Source organism: Oncorhynchus keta, chromosome 34 (genome assembly GCF_023373465.1).
Source record: "Oncorhynchus keta strain PuntledgeMale-10-30-2019 chromosome 34, Oket_V2, whole genome shotgun sequence".
NCBI classification, from domain to species: domain Eukaryota; kingdom Metazoa; phylum Chordata; class Actinopteri; order Salmoniformes; family Salmonidae; genus Oncorhynchus; species Oncorhynchus keta.
In genome coordinates, this window is record NC_068454.1 from 39,303,466 (window position 1) to 39,318,830 (window position 15,365).

Genomic DNA, 15,365 nt, shown 5'->3' on the forward strand with positions numbered 1-15,365 from the left:
AATAACAGCCTCCAAACTTCTGGGAATGCTTTCCACTAGATGTTGGAACATTTCGGTGGGGACTTGCTTCCATTCAGCCACAAGAGCATTAGTGAGGTCAGGCACTGATGTTGGGCGATTAGGCCTGGCTTACAGTCAACGTTCCAATCCATCCTAAAGGTGTTCAATGGGGTGAGGTCAGGGCTCTGTGCAGGCCAGTCAAGTTCTTCCACACCGATCTTGACAAACCATTGTATGGACCTCACTTTGTTCATGGGGGCATTGTCATGCTGAAACAGGAAAGGGCCTTCCCCAAACTTGGATGTTGGAAGCACAGAATCGTCTAGAATGTCATTGTATGCTGTAGTGTTAAGATATCCCTTCACTGGGACTAAGGGACCTAGCCCGAACCATGAAAAACAGCCCCAGACCATCATTTCTCCTCCACCAAACTTTACAGTCAGCACTATGCATTGGGGCAGGTAGTGTTCTCCTGGCAACCCAGATTTGTCCGTTGGACTGCCAGATGGTGAATCGTGATTCATCACTCCAGAGAACGTGTTTCCACTGCTCCAGAGTCGGAGAGCTTTACACCGCATTGCTTGGGTGCGGCTGCTCAGCCATGGACATCCATTTCATGAAGCTCCCAACTAACAGTTAATGTGCTACTTTGCTTCCAGAGACTGTTTGGAACTAGGACGTGAGTGTTACAACCGAGGACAGAGGATTTTTACGCTCTGCGTGCTTCAGCACTCATTAGTCTTATTCTGTGAGCTTATGTGGCCTACCACTTCGCGGACTGAGCCGTTGTTGCTCCTAAACATTTTCAACTTTTCAATAACAGCACCTACAGTTGACAGGGACAGCTCTAGCAGGGCAGAAATTTGTTGAAAGTCACTGAGCTCTTCAGTAAGGCCATTCTACAGCCAATGTTTGTGTATTGAGATTGCATGCCTGTGTGCTCAATTTATACATCTGTCAGAAACGTGTGTGGCTAAAATAGCCGAATACGCTAATTTGAAGGGGTGTCCACATACTTTTGTGTATAGAGTGTAGGTCTGGGTTTTCCAGGAAGCCTCTCTTTTCTTTTTGTTGTCAGAAAGAGATTTGAATTTATGTTAATGATGCCTTGATTGATGATTTCAGAGGCAACGTTTACTCTGCTCACCTCATGTAATAGTGATGACTGATTGGTTCACTTTATAAATCCTCCAATTGATATTTATGGCATGAATCGACCAGAAGGGGTATATGACATCATAATGATGATGAGTCATGGGACGTCAATGTGATGTGGCAGGTGAGCTAACAGGAGGACAAGGACAGGTGAAGCCTGACACATTGATGCTGATAGCTCCTGTCACTCAAACCAGCCTCTGATGACACCATAGTGTTGTACTGCCTTGATTTCGACTTACTGTCAATCTTGCTTACTTTACTCTGCTATCAAGATCATGAGTCCCCACAAGAAAAATAAAATGTTATCCTGCATAGCTACTCTGGAAGTTGGGCACAATGCTTGATGTGAGAAGATCCAATACATCTGAGGTGATGTTGTGTTTCCATGAACCAGTGGCATGTGTGTTGCTCTGCTAAAATAATGTATTGGAAATGCTTCATAATATATTGATGTAGTAGACAGAAAACCAGTCTGTGTGGGATTCGTATCTTATTGACATGGCATTAACCATGGATAATGGAGGCATTTCCTCTCTCATAAGTCAGATGTCAGAGAATTGCTAATAAAAGAAAAGGAGTCCACAAAGTTCAGTGTCTATTTCCTATTGAGTTTAGGATCTTATCTCTCCATCTCCATAGTTTTGTGTTGCATGAGTCCAATTTAATAGTGTCCCTTCAGGCAAGACAGAGACCACTAACATACAATGTCTGGGAGACAGTAGGGAGATTAAAAAGTGTTCCATGTCTATACAGTATGATGTTGTTTTAACAGCAGGGTTGAGAAGGACACAGTTCAGCATAACACCAAACCCCATACAATGACAAACCAAGCCTTGACTTGCTGGGAATGTTGTAACCGTAGGCCCTAATTGTAGGGTGCTGACGTGGACAGCAGTTTTGTTATGAACCTCTCTACTCTGCTGTACTTTAGAGTGCTTTCCTGCTGCTTGAGGCTCTAGAAAAGATGACATTGTTCTTCAAAATTATCAGATGGCCATGGCCCACCTTTGAGGGAAAAAACATCATCATATGCCTCTCAACAGGAAGTGGTAAAACCAGAGTTGCCGTTTATATTGTCCTGGTTAAGAAGGTACTAACTCCAGTTTTCCATAAAATGTCTTATGCAAACAATCTGTGTCTGTATGCTTGTGTATTGTAGCAAAGCTATATGGATCACAAATAACTGCTAGCTCAGTATAGTACTGGGCAAGACACAATTTGTGTCTCTCTACTCTTCACAAAGTTTATGTTAAAAAGTATGAAAATACCCCACTACAACATTTCAGCTTGGCACAGACTTTCTATATCTGAAAAAAACCTTGTCATATGACATCTAGCGGGTTTCACATGGATGATAAAACCTATTTTCTTCTCAATAGAAAGTGTTGCGTATAAATGATGCGTATCCCAAAATACATCCAAATCCATGTGACCAATTTGAGGAATATCATTCAATAAAACTCACCATGTGATATGCATCTTCATTAAAGTAGAGATTGAAAAAATGACTTTCCTAGTGCTGTTTCTGCGTGGAAAGGGAGTGTTTCCCCATCCAAGTACCTCCACAAACTGAAAACCAATCAACTTACTTGAAACCCCCCCTCAAACAAAGTGAACCACTTTTGTGTCACCAGTCGAGTCTATTGATTAACTCTGTTGATAAATAGTGGCATTTTCAAACACGACAGTGAGAAATCCAGTATATCATTGTTGTTAGAGGCAGACCCTCACATCTTTCATCTTTTTAATAATGTGTTCTCCTTAAGGTGCCCCTGGTGGAGCAGCACTACTTCACAGAGTTCTGGAAGTTCCTGAAACACAAATACAATGTGGAGAGTGTCAGTGGGGACTCCTAGCTCAAAATCTGTTTCATAGAAATTGACCAGAAAAATGCTATCATCATTTGTACGGCCCAGATTCTGGAGAACTAGTTGAAAAGGCCTCACGGTGGAGATGATGACGGGATTCAACTTTCAGGTTTGACATTTCTTGATTACGACAATGTGAGTGATGATGGTAGTAATGGTAAATAACAAATCTACAGTTAGCTGTTCAGGTTCATGCAAATCTTTGACCGTCTGTTTTTTCTCAGCCAATGCTTTGCCTTACCCCAAAGTTAGTTTGCTGCCCACAGCTGTGGAAGTTACCAGGGATTTGAATTTTGGAATCGAAAGTAAACAGGAGTGTGTTTCCTCTGAGAATTCATCTGACAGGTTTTTGTCAGTCAGTTGCTTCTGGCTCTCCTGCTTGCTCTTGCTGGCACTCGCCAGTCCAAGGTGGAATATCCCTCAGTGTAACATATGCTGTTTGTTGAAACGCCTGAGAGGGTTCCATTTTTTCTGCTGCTTTCCAGGCCACACGTCTGTTCAAGCCATCAGTGTGTGCCTTATCAAATTCACAAGAGAGCCTCTGTCACTGCATCAGACTGAATGTTCTACTCCAGGCTCCTATGCCCCTCCGGGGAAGTGATTTGTAGCACTCCTGTTTAAAGTTGTATTTGTGAATGTTCATACCCCATCACACATCTCTCGTTGCTGTGAAATGCACATTTACCCCCCCCCTTCTGATAAATGGCCTCTAGCGCCACAGCAGTCATGCGGTGTGGTTGAAACTGCATCGTAGACTTCCTAGAAAAGTGGTGGTTAGTGTGGGAGTACCTCAGACAGAGGCAGGGAGGGAGACTGAAATTTGTGGGTGTCAATAAGCCACTTGTATATTTACAGCACTAGCATTATGGGAGAGAAAACAAAGGAGAGGTTGAATACCGGTAGTAAAGCTAAAGCAAACTCTTGTTCCTAGGAAGCCGACAGCAATGTAACCAGACCCACGGTACAATGTAATGGGAAAATCAGACATTAGAGGAGACAAAGTGATCAGCAGACCAAGCTGGCCTCAGCAGATGCTTTTCTACAATCTATGAGGGTCAGGCGGTTTTAAACTGTTGAATGAGTAATAGCAGGGATGTTTATGATTTGAAATGTACACCAGCTGTGACCTGCAGTGTATCCATCATATGACACATATTCTTACGTTAAACCGATACCTTTCATTGTCTTTTTGTTGACTTGTGTTTTGCTCCGTATTTCTGTGGTGTAGATGTGTCACTGATTGCCATCGCACACAAAAAGGGATGGGTCTACACCAGTAGAAAAAAAAGAAAAAAAAGTAGAAAAAAAAGGTTCCAAAAGGGTTCTTTTGGAACCTGTTTTGATCTGAAGAACCCCTTTTTGGAAGACAAAGGTTATTTGCAAGGCAAAGTATTCTACTATAACCTTTAACTTCATAAGAACTGTTGATGGAAGAAAGGGTTCTTTCATGATTTTTTGGAAGGCAAGAGGGCTTCTTTAGAAGGCAAGAAGGATTCTATATAGAACCGTATATTATATTTCCTAGCATGCTCTATTGCAGGGTAATTTTCATAATTGTTGGTTTTAATATCTGTGTTTTTGAATTGATTTATTAATCTCATGCTACACAAAGATAAATAGCATAGATTTTTCTAAACTCATCCACTCTGTTAGTAGTTGGACTTATTGCACCCGTTACTGAGATGGTTGTTCCAGTTTAGATGATTGGGGTAGTCTCAGCATCCAATCATCCCTACCCTTGCAGTCATTCTGAATGTAGGTTGCGGGTGATAAAATATTCCACTTGTTGGATATCCTAACTCTGGCTTGATTCCTATATGAATTAAACATCACTTTGCAAGTCAACATAATGTGACTTTCAGGCCTGATGTGGCCTGTAAACCAGGAGTTTCCTAACACTGCTGTGTTAAGGTAAAACTTGACCGTCAAAGAAAGGTCTTATGATATACAGTGCCGTCAGAAAGTATTCACACTACTTGACTTTTATCACATGTTGTTGTGTAATAGGCTGAAATTAAAACAGATTACATTGAGAATGTTGGTCACTGGCCTACACACAATGCCCCATAATGTCAAAGTGGAATTAGGTTTTTAGACATTTTTACAAATTAATTAAAAACGAAAAGCTGAAATGTCTTCAGTCAATATGTATTTGTTGTTATGGCAAGCCTAAATATATTCAATAGTAAAAATGTTCTTAACAAGTCACATAATATGTTGCAAGCACTCACTCCGTGTGGAATAATAGTGTTTAACATGCTTTTTTTAATGAGAACTTCCTCTCTGTACCCCATACATACAATTATCTGTAAGGTTTTCCAATGCCTTGCAAAGAAAGGCACCTATTCGTAGATGGGTAAAATAATAAAAAGCAGACATTGAATATCTCTTTGAGCATGGTGAAATTATTAATTAGTGTATCAATGGTGTATCAATACACCCAGTCATTATAGAGATACAGGCGTCCTTCCTAACTCAGTTGCCGGAGAGGAAGGAAACCGCTCAGGGATTTCATCATGACGCCAATGGTGACTTTAAAACAGTTATAGAGTTGAATGGTTGTGAAAAACTAAGGATGGATCAGCAAAATTAAAGTTACTCCACAATACGAACCAAAATGACAGAGTGAAAATAAAGAAGCCTCTACAAAGTCCTAAACATTCATCCTGTTTGCAATAAGGCACTGAAGTACAAAAATATGGCAAAGAAATGAACTGTCATGCTGTATAACGATAGGAGACAGACGCAGGAATACGTGATCGTTTTTTTTATTTCTCCACCCAAAATAAAGTAAGTCATGACAATGACGTAGACGAAGCCCAAAACAAACACGTGTATATACAGTTGAAGTTGGAAGTTTACATACACTTAGGTTGGAGTCATTAAAACTTGTTTTTCAACCACTCCACACATTTCTTGTTAACAAACTATAGTTTTGGCAAGTTGGTTAGGACATCTGCTTCGTGCATGACACAAGTCATTTTTCCAACAATTGTTTACAGACAGATTAGTTCACTTATAATTCATTGTGTCACAATTCCAGTGGGTCAGAAGGTTACATACACTAAGTTGACTGTGCCTTTAAACAGCTTGGAAAATTCCAGAAAAGGATGTCATGGCTTTAGAAGCTTCTGATACGCTCATTTACATCATTTGAATCAATTTCAGGTGTACCTGTGGATGTATTTCAAAACCTACCTTCAAACTCAGTGTTCATCTGTACAAACAATAGTACGCAAGTATAAACAGCATGGGACCACGCAGCCGTCATACCGCTCAGGAAGGAGACACGTTTTGTCTCCTAGAGATGAACGTACTTTGGTGCGAAAAGTGCAAATCAATCCCAAAACAACAACAAAGGACCTTGTGAAGATGCTGGAGGAAACAGGTACAAAAGTATCTGTATCCACAGTATAACGAGTCCTATATCGACATAACCTTGAAAGGCCGCTCAGCAAGGAAGAAGCCACAGCTCCAAAACAGCCATAAAAAAAGCCAGACTACGGTTTGCAACTGCACATGGGAACAAAGATCGTACTTTTTGGAGAAATGTCCTCTGGTCTGATGAAACAAAAATAGAACTGTTTGGCCATAATGACCATCATTATGTTTGGAGGAAAAAGGGGGAGGCTTGCAAGCCGAGGAACACCATCCCAACCGTGAAGCACGGGGGTGGCAGCATCATGATGTGGGGGTGGCAGCATCATGATGTGGGGGTGCATTGCTGCAGGAGGGACTGATGCGCTTCACAAAATAGATGGCATCATGAGGGTGGAAAATTATGTGGATATATTGAAGCAACATCTCAAGACATCAGTCAGGAATTTAAAGCTTGGTCGCATATGGACAATGACCCCAAGCATACTTCCAAAGTTGTGGCAAAATGGCTTAAGGACCACAAAGTCAAGGTATTGGAGTGGCCATCACAAATCCCTGACCTCAATACTATAGAAAATTTGCGGGCAGAATTGAAAAAGCTTATGCGAGCAAGGAGGCCTACAAACCTGACTCAGTTACACCAGCTCTGTCAGGAGGATTGGGCCAAAATTCATCAAATTTATTGTGGGGAGCTTGTAGAAGGCTGCCCGAAACATTTGACCCAAATTAAACAATTTAAAGGCAAGGCTACCAAATACCAATTGAGTGTATGTAAATTTCTGACCCACTGGGAATGTGATGAAAGAAATAAAAGCTTAAATAAATCATTCTCTCTACTATTGTTCTGACATTTCACATTCTTAAAATAAAGTGGTGATCCTAACTGACCTAAGAGAAATTATTTTTACTAGGATTAAATGCCAGGAATTGTTTAAAGGTCTTGGCTGATTTATTTAGATTTTCCCATGATGTCAAGCAATGAGGCACTGAGTTTGAAGGTAGGCCTTGAAATACATCCACATGTACACCTCCGTTTGCCAAAAATGATGTCAATTAGCCTATCAGATGCTTCTAAAGCCATGACATAATTTTCTGGAATTTTCCAAGCTGTTTAAAGGCACAGTCAATTTATGTAAACTTCTGACCCACTGGAGTTGTGACACAGTGAATTATAAGTGAAGTAATCTGTCTGTTAACAATTGTTGGAAAATGACTTGTGTCATGCACAATGTAGATGTTCTAACCGACTTGCCAAAACTATAGTTTGTTAACAAGTCATTTGTGGAGTGGTTGAAAAACGAGTTTTAATGACTCCAACCTAAGTGTATGTAAACTTCCGACTTCAACTGTATATAACACAGGAAGGTAAACCCAACAAAAGCGTGATGTGTAATCCTCTAAATAACTCTTCATGTTTTCAAGCATGGTGGTGGCTGCATCATGTTATGGGTATGCTTGTCATTGGCAAGGACAGGAGGTTTGTGTATAAAAAAATTAATGGAATAGAGCTAAGCTCAGGAAAAATCCTTGTCACGACTTCCGCCGAAGTCGGCCCTTCCCCTTTATTCGGGTGGTGTTCAGCGGTCGACGTCACCGGCTTTCTAGTCACTACCAATCCATTTTTCTGTTTCGTTTTGTTTTGTCTGATTACACACACACCTGTTTTACATTCCCTCATTACATTCCCTATTTAACCATCTGACATACATTTCTGTTCTGTCTGTGATTGTTCATGTCGTTAGTGGTTGTGTTTGTGTTAGAGTTGTGTTGTATATTCCTATTTGGAATTTTGCTTTATTCTTTGAGTAAACTCAGTTAGATTACTCTATACCTGCGCCTGACTCCGCATTCACTTTGCACCCAATCGCTGACAATCCTAGAGGAAAAGGTGGTTCAGATTGCTTTCCAAAAGACACCGGAGAAAAATTAACCCTTCAGTAGGACAATAACCAAAAGTACAAGGCCAAATATACACTGGAGTTGCTTTCGAAGACGACATAAACTTAAATCACCTTTAAAAAAATCAATGGAAAGACTTGAAAATGGCTGTCTAGCAATGATCAACGACCAACTTGACAAAGCTTGAAGAACTTTTTAAAGAATATTGTGGAAATATTGTACAATCCAGGTGTCCAAAGCCCTTAGAGACTTACGCAGAAAAACTCACAGCTGTAATCGCTGACAAAGGAAATTCTAAAATGTATTGCCACAAGGAGCTGAATACTTATGGAATCAAGATATATACTAAAAGTGTTTTATTTTTCGTAAATTATAACAATTGTTAAAAAAAAGCATTTTTTCACTTTGACATTACAGATTATTTTGTGTAGATCGTTGACATTTTTTTTTTAGAATAATAATTTTATCCATTTTAATCCCACCTTGTAACACAGCTAAATGTGGAATAAGTCAAGGGGTGTGAATACATTCTGAAGGCAATGTATGTAATGTATTGTCATATATAATTAAATTGTAAAGGCTAATAAGGCTGGTGGAACCATTAGTTCTCAGAAAAACCCTCCAAAAAAAGGGTTCTTGGAAGAACCTTTCATAGAGGTTTCTAGGAAAAACCTTAAAATTATAAAGTTGTTATTGGTAGAACAATTCATAGAGGATTCTAGGAAAAACCTTAAAATTATAAAGTTGTTATTGGTAGAACCCTTCATAGAGGGTTCTAGGAAAAACCTTAAAATTATAAAGTTGTTATTGGTAGAACCTTTCATGGAGGATTCTAGGAATAACTTTAAAATTGTAACGTTGTTTTTGGTAGAGCCATTCATAGAGGGTCCACATGAAGGGTTCTAGGGAGAACCCTCTGCAAAGGGTTCTACCTAGCACCAAATAGGGTTCCCCAATGGGGACAAACCGAAGAATCCTATATGGTTCTACTTAGCACCTTTTTTTTCCTAAGAGTGTACAACCACATTCTGATCCATTACCTGAAGCAGAAGCACAAAAACGCCACATTAAGGAAAGGGCAGAAGGATACAGTGCCCCCCCCCACAGACCCTGGGCTTGGCCGTCTCACCCGGCGTTGGGGGAGCCAATAAAATGGAGGAAGCCGAGGAGCACATTCTACAAGTAAATAACATGCATTACTAAGCTACATCTCTTTTTTTCTCCCTTTTTCTCTCTCTCTAGACACACACACACCCTCATCATTCTCATTCTTGCCCTCCCTCTGTTCATTGAACAATTTCCTCCCTCCCAGTCAAGCAGTTCCCCACCCTCCCTCAGTCCCTCCCTCATTCAGTTAGTACACTGCTCAGTGCAAACCCCTGCTCAGCCAAGCTGTTTCTAATGTTCCACATGGCCCCCGCACTCCAGGCAGCCATAAATCTTACCATGCCTCTCATACTTTCACCACACAGGAAAATGTTGGAAACAGCTTTTTTATTTGAACTCTCTACAGGTCACACTGAACTGGTGATGAAAAAGTTATTGTTGTTTAATTTTATCACTACTTTATGTGATTGATTTAATGGAACACTACTTTGGAAGTATTGAATTGCTAATCTTTATTATAGAGTTAGATGGTTTCATTCATTCAACTCATGTTTTGTCTTTTGTAGATCTGTGCAAACTTGGACTCATACAATTATGACAGTAAAAAGAACAACACTAAAACATTGCCACTGCTGAACAGAGAAAATAGGTACTCTTGTTATTTCCAGTAGAGAGAGATAATGAATTAAGAGATGCATATACTGAAACCCTACCTGCGACCTAGGCACCCAGAGCAGTGGGTGGTCCGGAAATAACAAAATTATGAGATAACACGGTTATTTTCATGTTCTACTGTACTTGAAGGCTACCGATAAGATTATTTTTCAACCATTTTTCATACCAAGTGTCATGACAGCCTGTTATACCCCAAATGTACATTCCAAAGCAATTATCTATGTTTTCCTACAGCTGCAAAAGAGGAGAATCAGAAGGTGAATGTTTGTGCTGAGCATCTACGGCAGTACAACTAGGCCTTGTACCTGAGCAAAACCATCCGCATGTGTGATGCCTTCAGCTTCCTGGACAAATACTTTTACGAGGAGCTGAAGAAGAAAGTGGCCCCTGAGGGCGAGGTGGCCATCATTAAGACCGACACAGAGAGATTCCTCTTCACACTTTTTAAAGGTAGCATACTGTATATCTGTATATGTATAGTGTTTTTAGTCTGTAAAGTAGCCCTACATTGATGTCTGGGAGTTTAACTATTTTGCATGGCTTTCTTCCAAATATACTTTCTTGCAGATAGCAAAGAGAATGTGCAGGAATTGGCTAAGCTTCCCCAGTATGAATATAATAGCCTTTCTAAGTCGAGAACCAAGAACCTGCAAGAGTTTACATTTAGAGAGAAGGAGAGGGGGATCATGTTCACCAAGACCCATTGCAGTACCATTGCATTAGCTCAATTGGTTCAGGAGAACTCAAAGTTTGAGGAAGTCTGAGTAAAAGCTTGCCATGTGATTGGAGGAGACCAGAGTAAAGTGAAACCAATGACTGCTGTGAGTGTACTGTTTCCAATTTGACAAAGACTGGCTGCCAGCCAAGTCTGCTGTTTACTTAAATAGATGATATGATCTAAACTACTTTGAAAACATTGAATGTGTGAAAATGTACTTAAATTGATGATTGTAGTATTCCATCAAAGTGGTTCATCTTTGTTTGACTAATTAATTCATGATGTCACACATCCTGTGGTCTGTAAAGTTGTGCTTAGGTACATTGTATTCAATAATTTAATATACAGTGTATTCAGAGAGTATTCAAACCCCTTGACTTTTTCCATATTTTGTCATGTTACAGCCTTATTTTGAAATTGATTATATTGTTTCTTCCTCTCACAATACCCCATAATGACAAAGCAAAAACAGAAATATCACATTTACATATGTATTCAGACCCTTTACTTAGTACTTTGTTGATGCACCTTTGGCAGCGATTACAGCCTCGAGTCTTGTCACACCTATATTTGGGGAGTTTCTCACATTTTTCTCTGCAGATCCTCTCAAGCTCGCTGCACAGTATCTATTTATATATATATATATATATATATATATACACACAAATATTTCATACATTTTACAATGAGGCTGTAACGCAACAAAATGTGGAAAAAGTGAAGGGCTCTGAATACTTTCCAGATGCACTGTGTTTTATTTTGCCCACATTTGTGTCTATCAGGCAGAACAAAGGGAAGTTTTGGAACGCGGAGATTGCAACAACAGTGGCTGAAGACGATCTGGACATAGCAGCATGTGACATTTTGATACGATAGCTTGTGACCAATGAGATCACTATGATTCTGGTCAGTGATTTAAAAGGTTAACTGGCTTTGCCAAAAACATGTTATTATTAGTCAATATCCACGGTGTCATTATTAACTAAGAACTATGAACTAAGATGCTCTATTGTCCGCTAACTCTTTGGTATGCGCCACAAGAGATAAATAAATAGTATCATGTATTAGCAGTATAATGGTGTATAATGTATAACGGTTAGCAGACAATGTATTCACGGTATAACGGTTAGCAGACAATGTATAACTCAATCTGCATCATCATATTGTTAGCATCACTTCAAGCTCCCGTTGCCATGGTTTAATGAGAGCATGTTTACTGTTTTTATGTCTTAGGCCCGAGGCAGAGGCGAGGACAGTAGTTACACTTTAGTGGCGGGGGAGGGTTCTGGGGTTGCTGAGCGAGAGTGTCAGTGAGTACCATGAGAAGATAATGAGCAAAGCCACCGATAAAGTCAAGAAATTAGATCAATAGGAATATGATAAAAGGATATGCCTCCACTCTCAAATTGTAACTTCCAGCTTGATATTAAATTAATTGTTTTCCTGCAATTGAGTACAATCATTTTAAGATTTGATTGACTTCTTGAACCTAGTTGAGTCCACATCCGTAATGTAAAAAATGTATATACTAATTGTGTTTCAATTGTTTGTTGCTAGATTAAGGAATTTCACATTCAGGCGATCATGGATGAAAGAGTGCGAACAACCATGGAAAAGCGGAAAGGCATGAAATAGGAGACCCCGTCCACAGTGAAGCTCAGCTGTGGAAGCTGCAATAAACCAGTCAATGTGAAACACCAATTTAAGTATGTTCTGCTGCAAACACTGTCCTCTTGTCAAAGTAACCCAACCTGTGCAAGATTGTAGCCTAATATTTAGTACACACTTGTTGGTAAATATTTTTTGTCATGCACTCATGTTATAGCGTTAAAAATTGAAATATATACCCCAAAACCCAATATTTTAATTTACAATGCATACCTCGATACAGAATCCAGACCCTCAACGAAAGATTAAGTTATTACTGAAACAATGTCTGAATGAAAAGTTCCCGGCGAAAGAGAAATCAAAGAGAAAACACATCACTTACTGAGAGGCTAACGGACTACAAGACCGTTTCATAGCATGCAAACTGTGGACAGGTAGGCCTATTCCCTGTCCTAATTCTGTAAATTAGGTGTTGACCTATAATAGACAACATTTGACATTAAAGTCTGAAAGGCACTTGCTCATCTAGCAAATCAGGAGTACGTTTTGTTCCCTGAAGATTATGATCACTTACCTGAAAATGTAAATTAACTTTTTACATGCAGGAAAGCCATAGACTGACTGTAGAGAACATTACAAACACATTTCTAATATTAAGTTGCACACCCTTTTGCCATCAGACAGCCTCAATTTGTCGGGGCATGGACTCTACAATGTTGACTCAAATGCTTCCCACAGTTGTGTCAAGTTGGCTGAATGTCCTTTGGGTGGTGGACCATTCTTGATACACACAGGAAACTGTTGTGTGAAAAACCCAGCAGCATCGCAGTTGTTGACACTCAAACCGGTGTGCCTGGCACCTACTACTATACCCCATTCAAAGGCACTTAAATACTTCTTTAACCTGTCTCCTCCTCTTCATCTACACTGATTGAAGTGGATTTAACAAGTGACATCAATAAGGGATCATAACTTTCACCTGATCATGGAAAGAGAAGGTGTTCCTAATGATTTGTACTCTTGTGTATATTTCCTGCTTTTCACCTACACATAGGGGATGAATCAGAAAGATCCTAATTCTTAGTATTTTTGTTGTTATCAGGAAGAAAAAAAACCTCAGAAGATGCTGAACTTGCCTGACTGACATAAATTGTCTGTCTTGGGACAATTGGGAGGAACCAAAATTATCCGTTTTAGGCTACTGGAATTCTTTCAGTTTGGTTGTTTTACCTGCACAATGGGGCAACCTCCGAGGAGGCTCGTCTTGCGCGTCTGCTCAGTTCACTTGCCCCAGGCAATAAGGCAACCTTTAAAAAAAAACTGAATCGATTTTCAAACATTTAAATCCATATCTACTGTAAGTGCATGTTACAAAGCTAATGTCAGTTGTCCACTCTCATTGATTTCTTCCTGCAGAGATGGGGTTCAATAATGCTCTACAGTGGAATTGAGGTACTTCCTGGTGACGTGTGATGAGAAGACGAAGAACATCAAGTGGAGTGAGCTGGGTATCCAGCTACCTGCCTCTGACTATGCTGAACATGCTCAATCTGTGGTTGAAGCTCAGAGGATGAAGAATCACTGTATAACATGGTAGCTACAAGAATTGTTGGCAAATAGTAAGGATCGAAATAAATGCATGACGCTCCCTGTACTTTTGGTAGTTGGACTTAATAAATCAGCCTTATTTTCACTGAAAATTACACATGTTCAAACTGTATGTGACTTTTATATGTTTTATTGCGAAGACTGTTAAATGCGCAATGATATTGGGGGTTTCAGATGCCTTTTTCTTTCTTTTAACAAGTTGCCAATTGCAATTAAAAGAATCATAGTCATTGTCAATTAATTGAATTATGCAATCAGTAAATGTTGAATCAAATGGATAATATGCTTGCATTTAAAAAAAAGGGATCCAAGAGAAAAGATTCCATTACTTATGTGCCCTAGATATTTCCATGCTTACTCACTGACTTGGAAAAAACGGGTTTAGTGGGAAGAGTGCTGAGAGAGGAAGATGACTAGTTGAACATGATGTGCAAACATTTCACAGTTGTCCTTGATCTGTGCTCCTAGATTAGCTCTTAATGTGTCAGACACTGCATTTGCTTCCATCAGTAACAACATAATTACACAATTATTGTCACATACCCTGGATAGGTGCAGTCAAATGTATTGTTTTACAGGGTCAACCATAGTAGTAAGTCACTCATGGAGCAAATTAGGCTTAAGTGCCTTGCTCAAGGGCACATCAACAGACTTTTCACCTTGTCAGCTTGGGTATTCGAACCAGCGACCTTTCGGTTACTGGCCGAACTCTCTAACCGGAATGGATCAAACTAAAGATGATAATGAACTTCTTCACACTTCCTCTCCCCTGGGATCCTCTGGTCCCTGTGGGACTTTCTCACTACAGTGCACCTGTTGGCACACATGCTCAGGTTAGATCTGACATACAGAACAGGTGGTGTTTTTTGGTGATTTTCCTCTGCTGCTGGAAAATAGATGAATAAGTACACATCGCATTAAGATTGTTGGTAAATTCACGTATCACTTTGTCAATGTCACAGGTATGTGTTACCCTGGCTACTGTGATTTGATAGTTCAGTGAATTATCAAAGTAAATGATATGAGGGTTTGCCTTAGAAATTGTATGCTTATGACTTTGCCCCTTGGTTACTGTTTTCATTGTTTTGTTGAATATTTATCCTGAATGCATAGCTTTCTGGATATTTCCAAAACACAAATTCCTGCCATGTGTAAAGTGTATGAGGAGGCAATAAACTGGGGCAGAATCTGCTTTGATGTGTGTTTGCTTTCAATTATTTCTGCATGGTGTATAGACGATGTACAAATATTTGGACATTACAGATATACAAATGAATGGTTATTTATACACAAAATGCAAAGAAATCCACAAATTGCAAATGTATTCGATATAATTGCCAAGCTTA

General features: G+C 39.6%; 1 pseudogene; it reads left to right on the forward strand.

Annotated features, from left to right (window-relative positions):
- Positions 1-1,254: 1,254 nt before the first annotated feature.
- Positions 1,255-12,570, forward strand: LOC118366678 (interferon-induced helicase C domain-containing protein 1-like; annotated as a pseudogene).
- Positions 12,571-15,365: the final 2,795 nt, after the last annotated feature.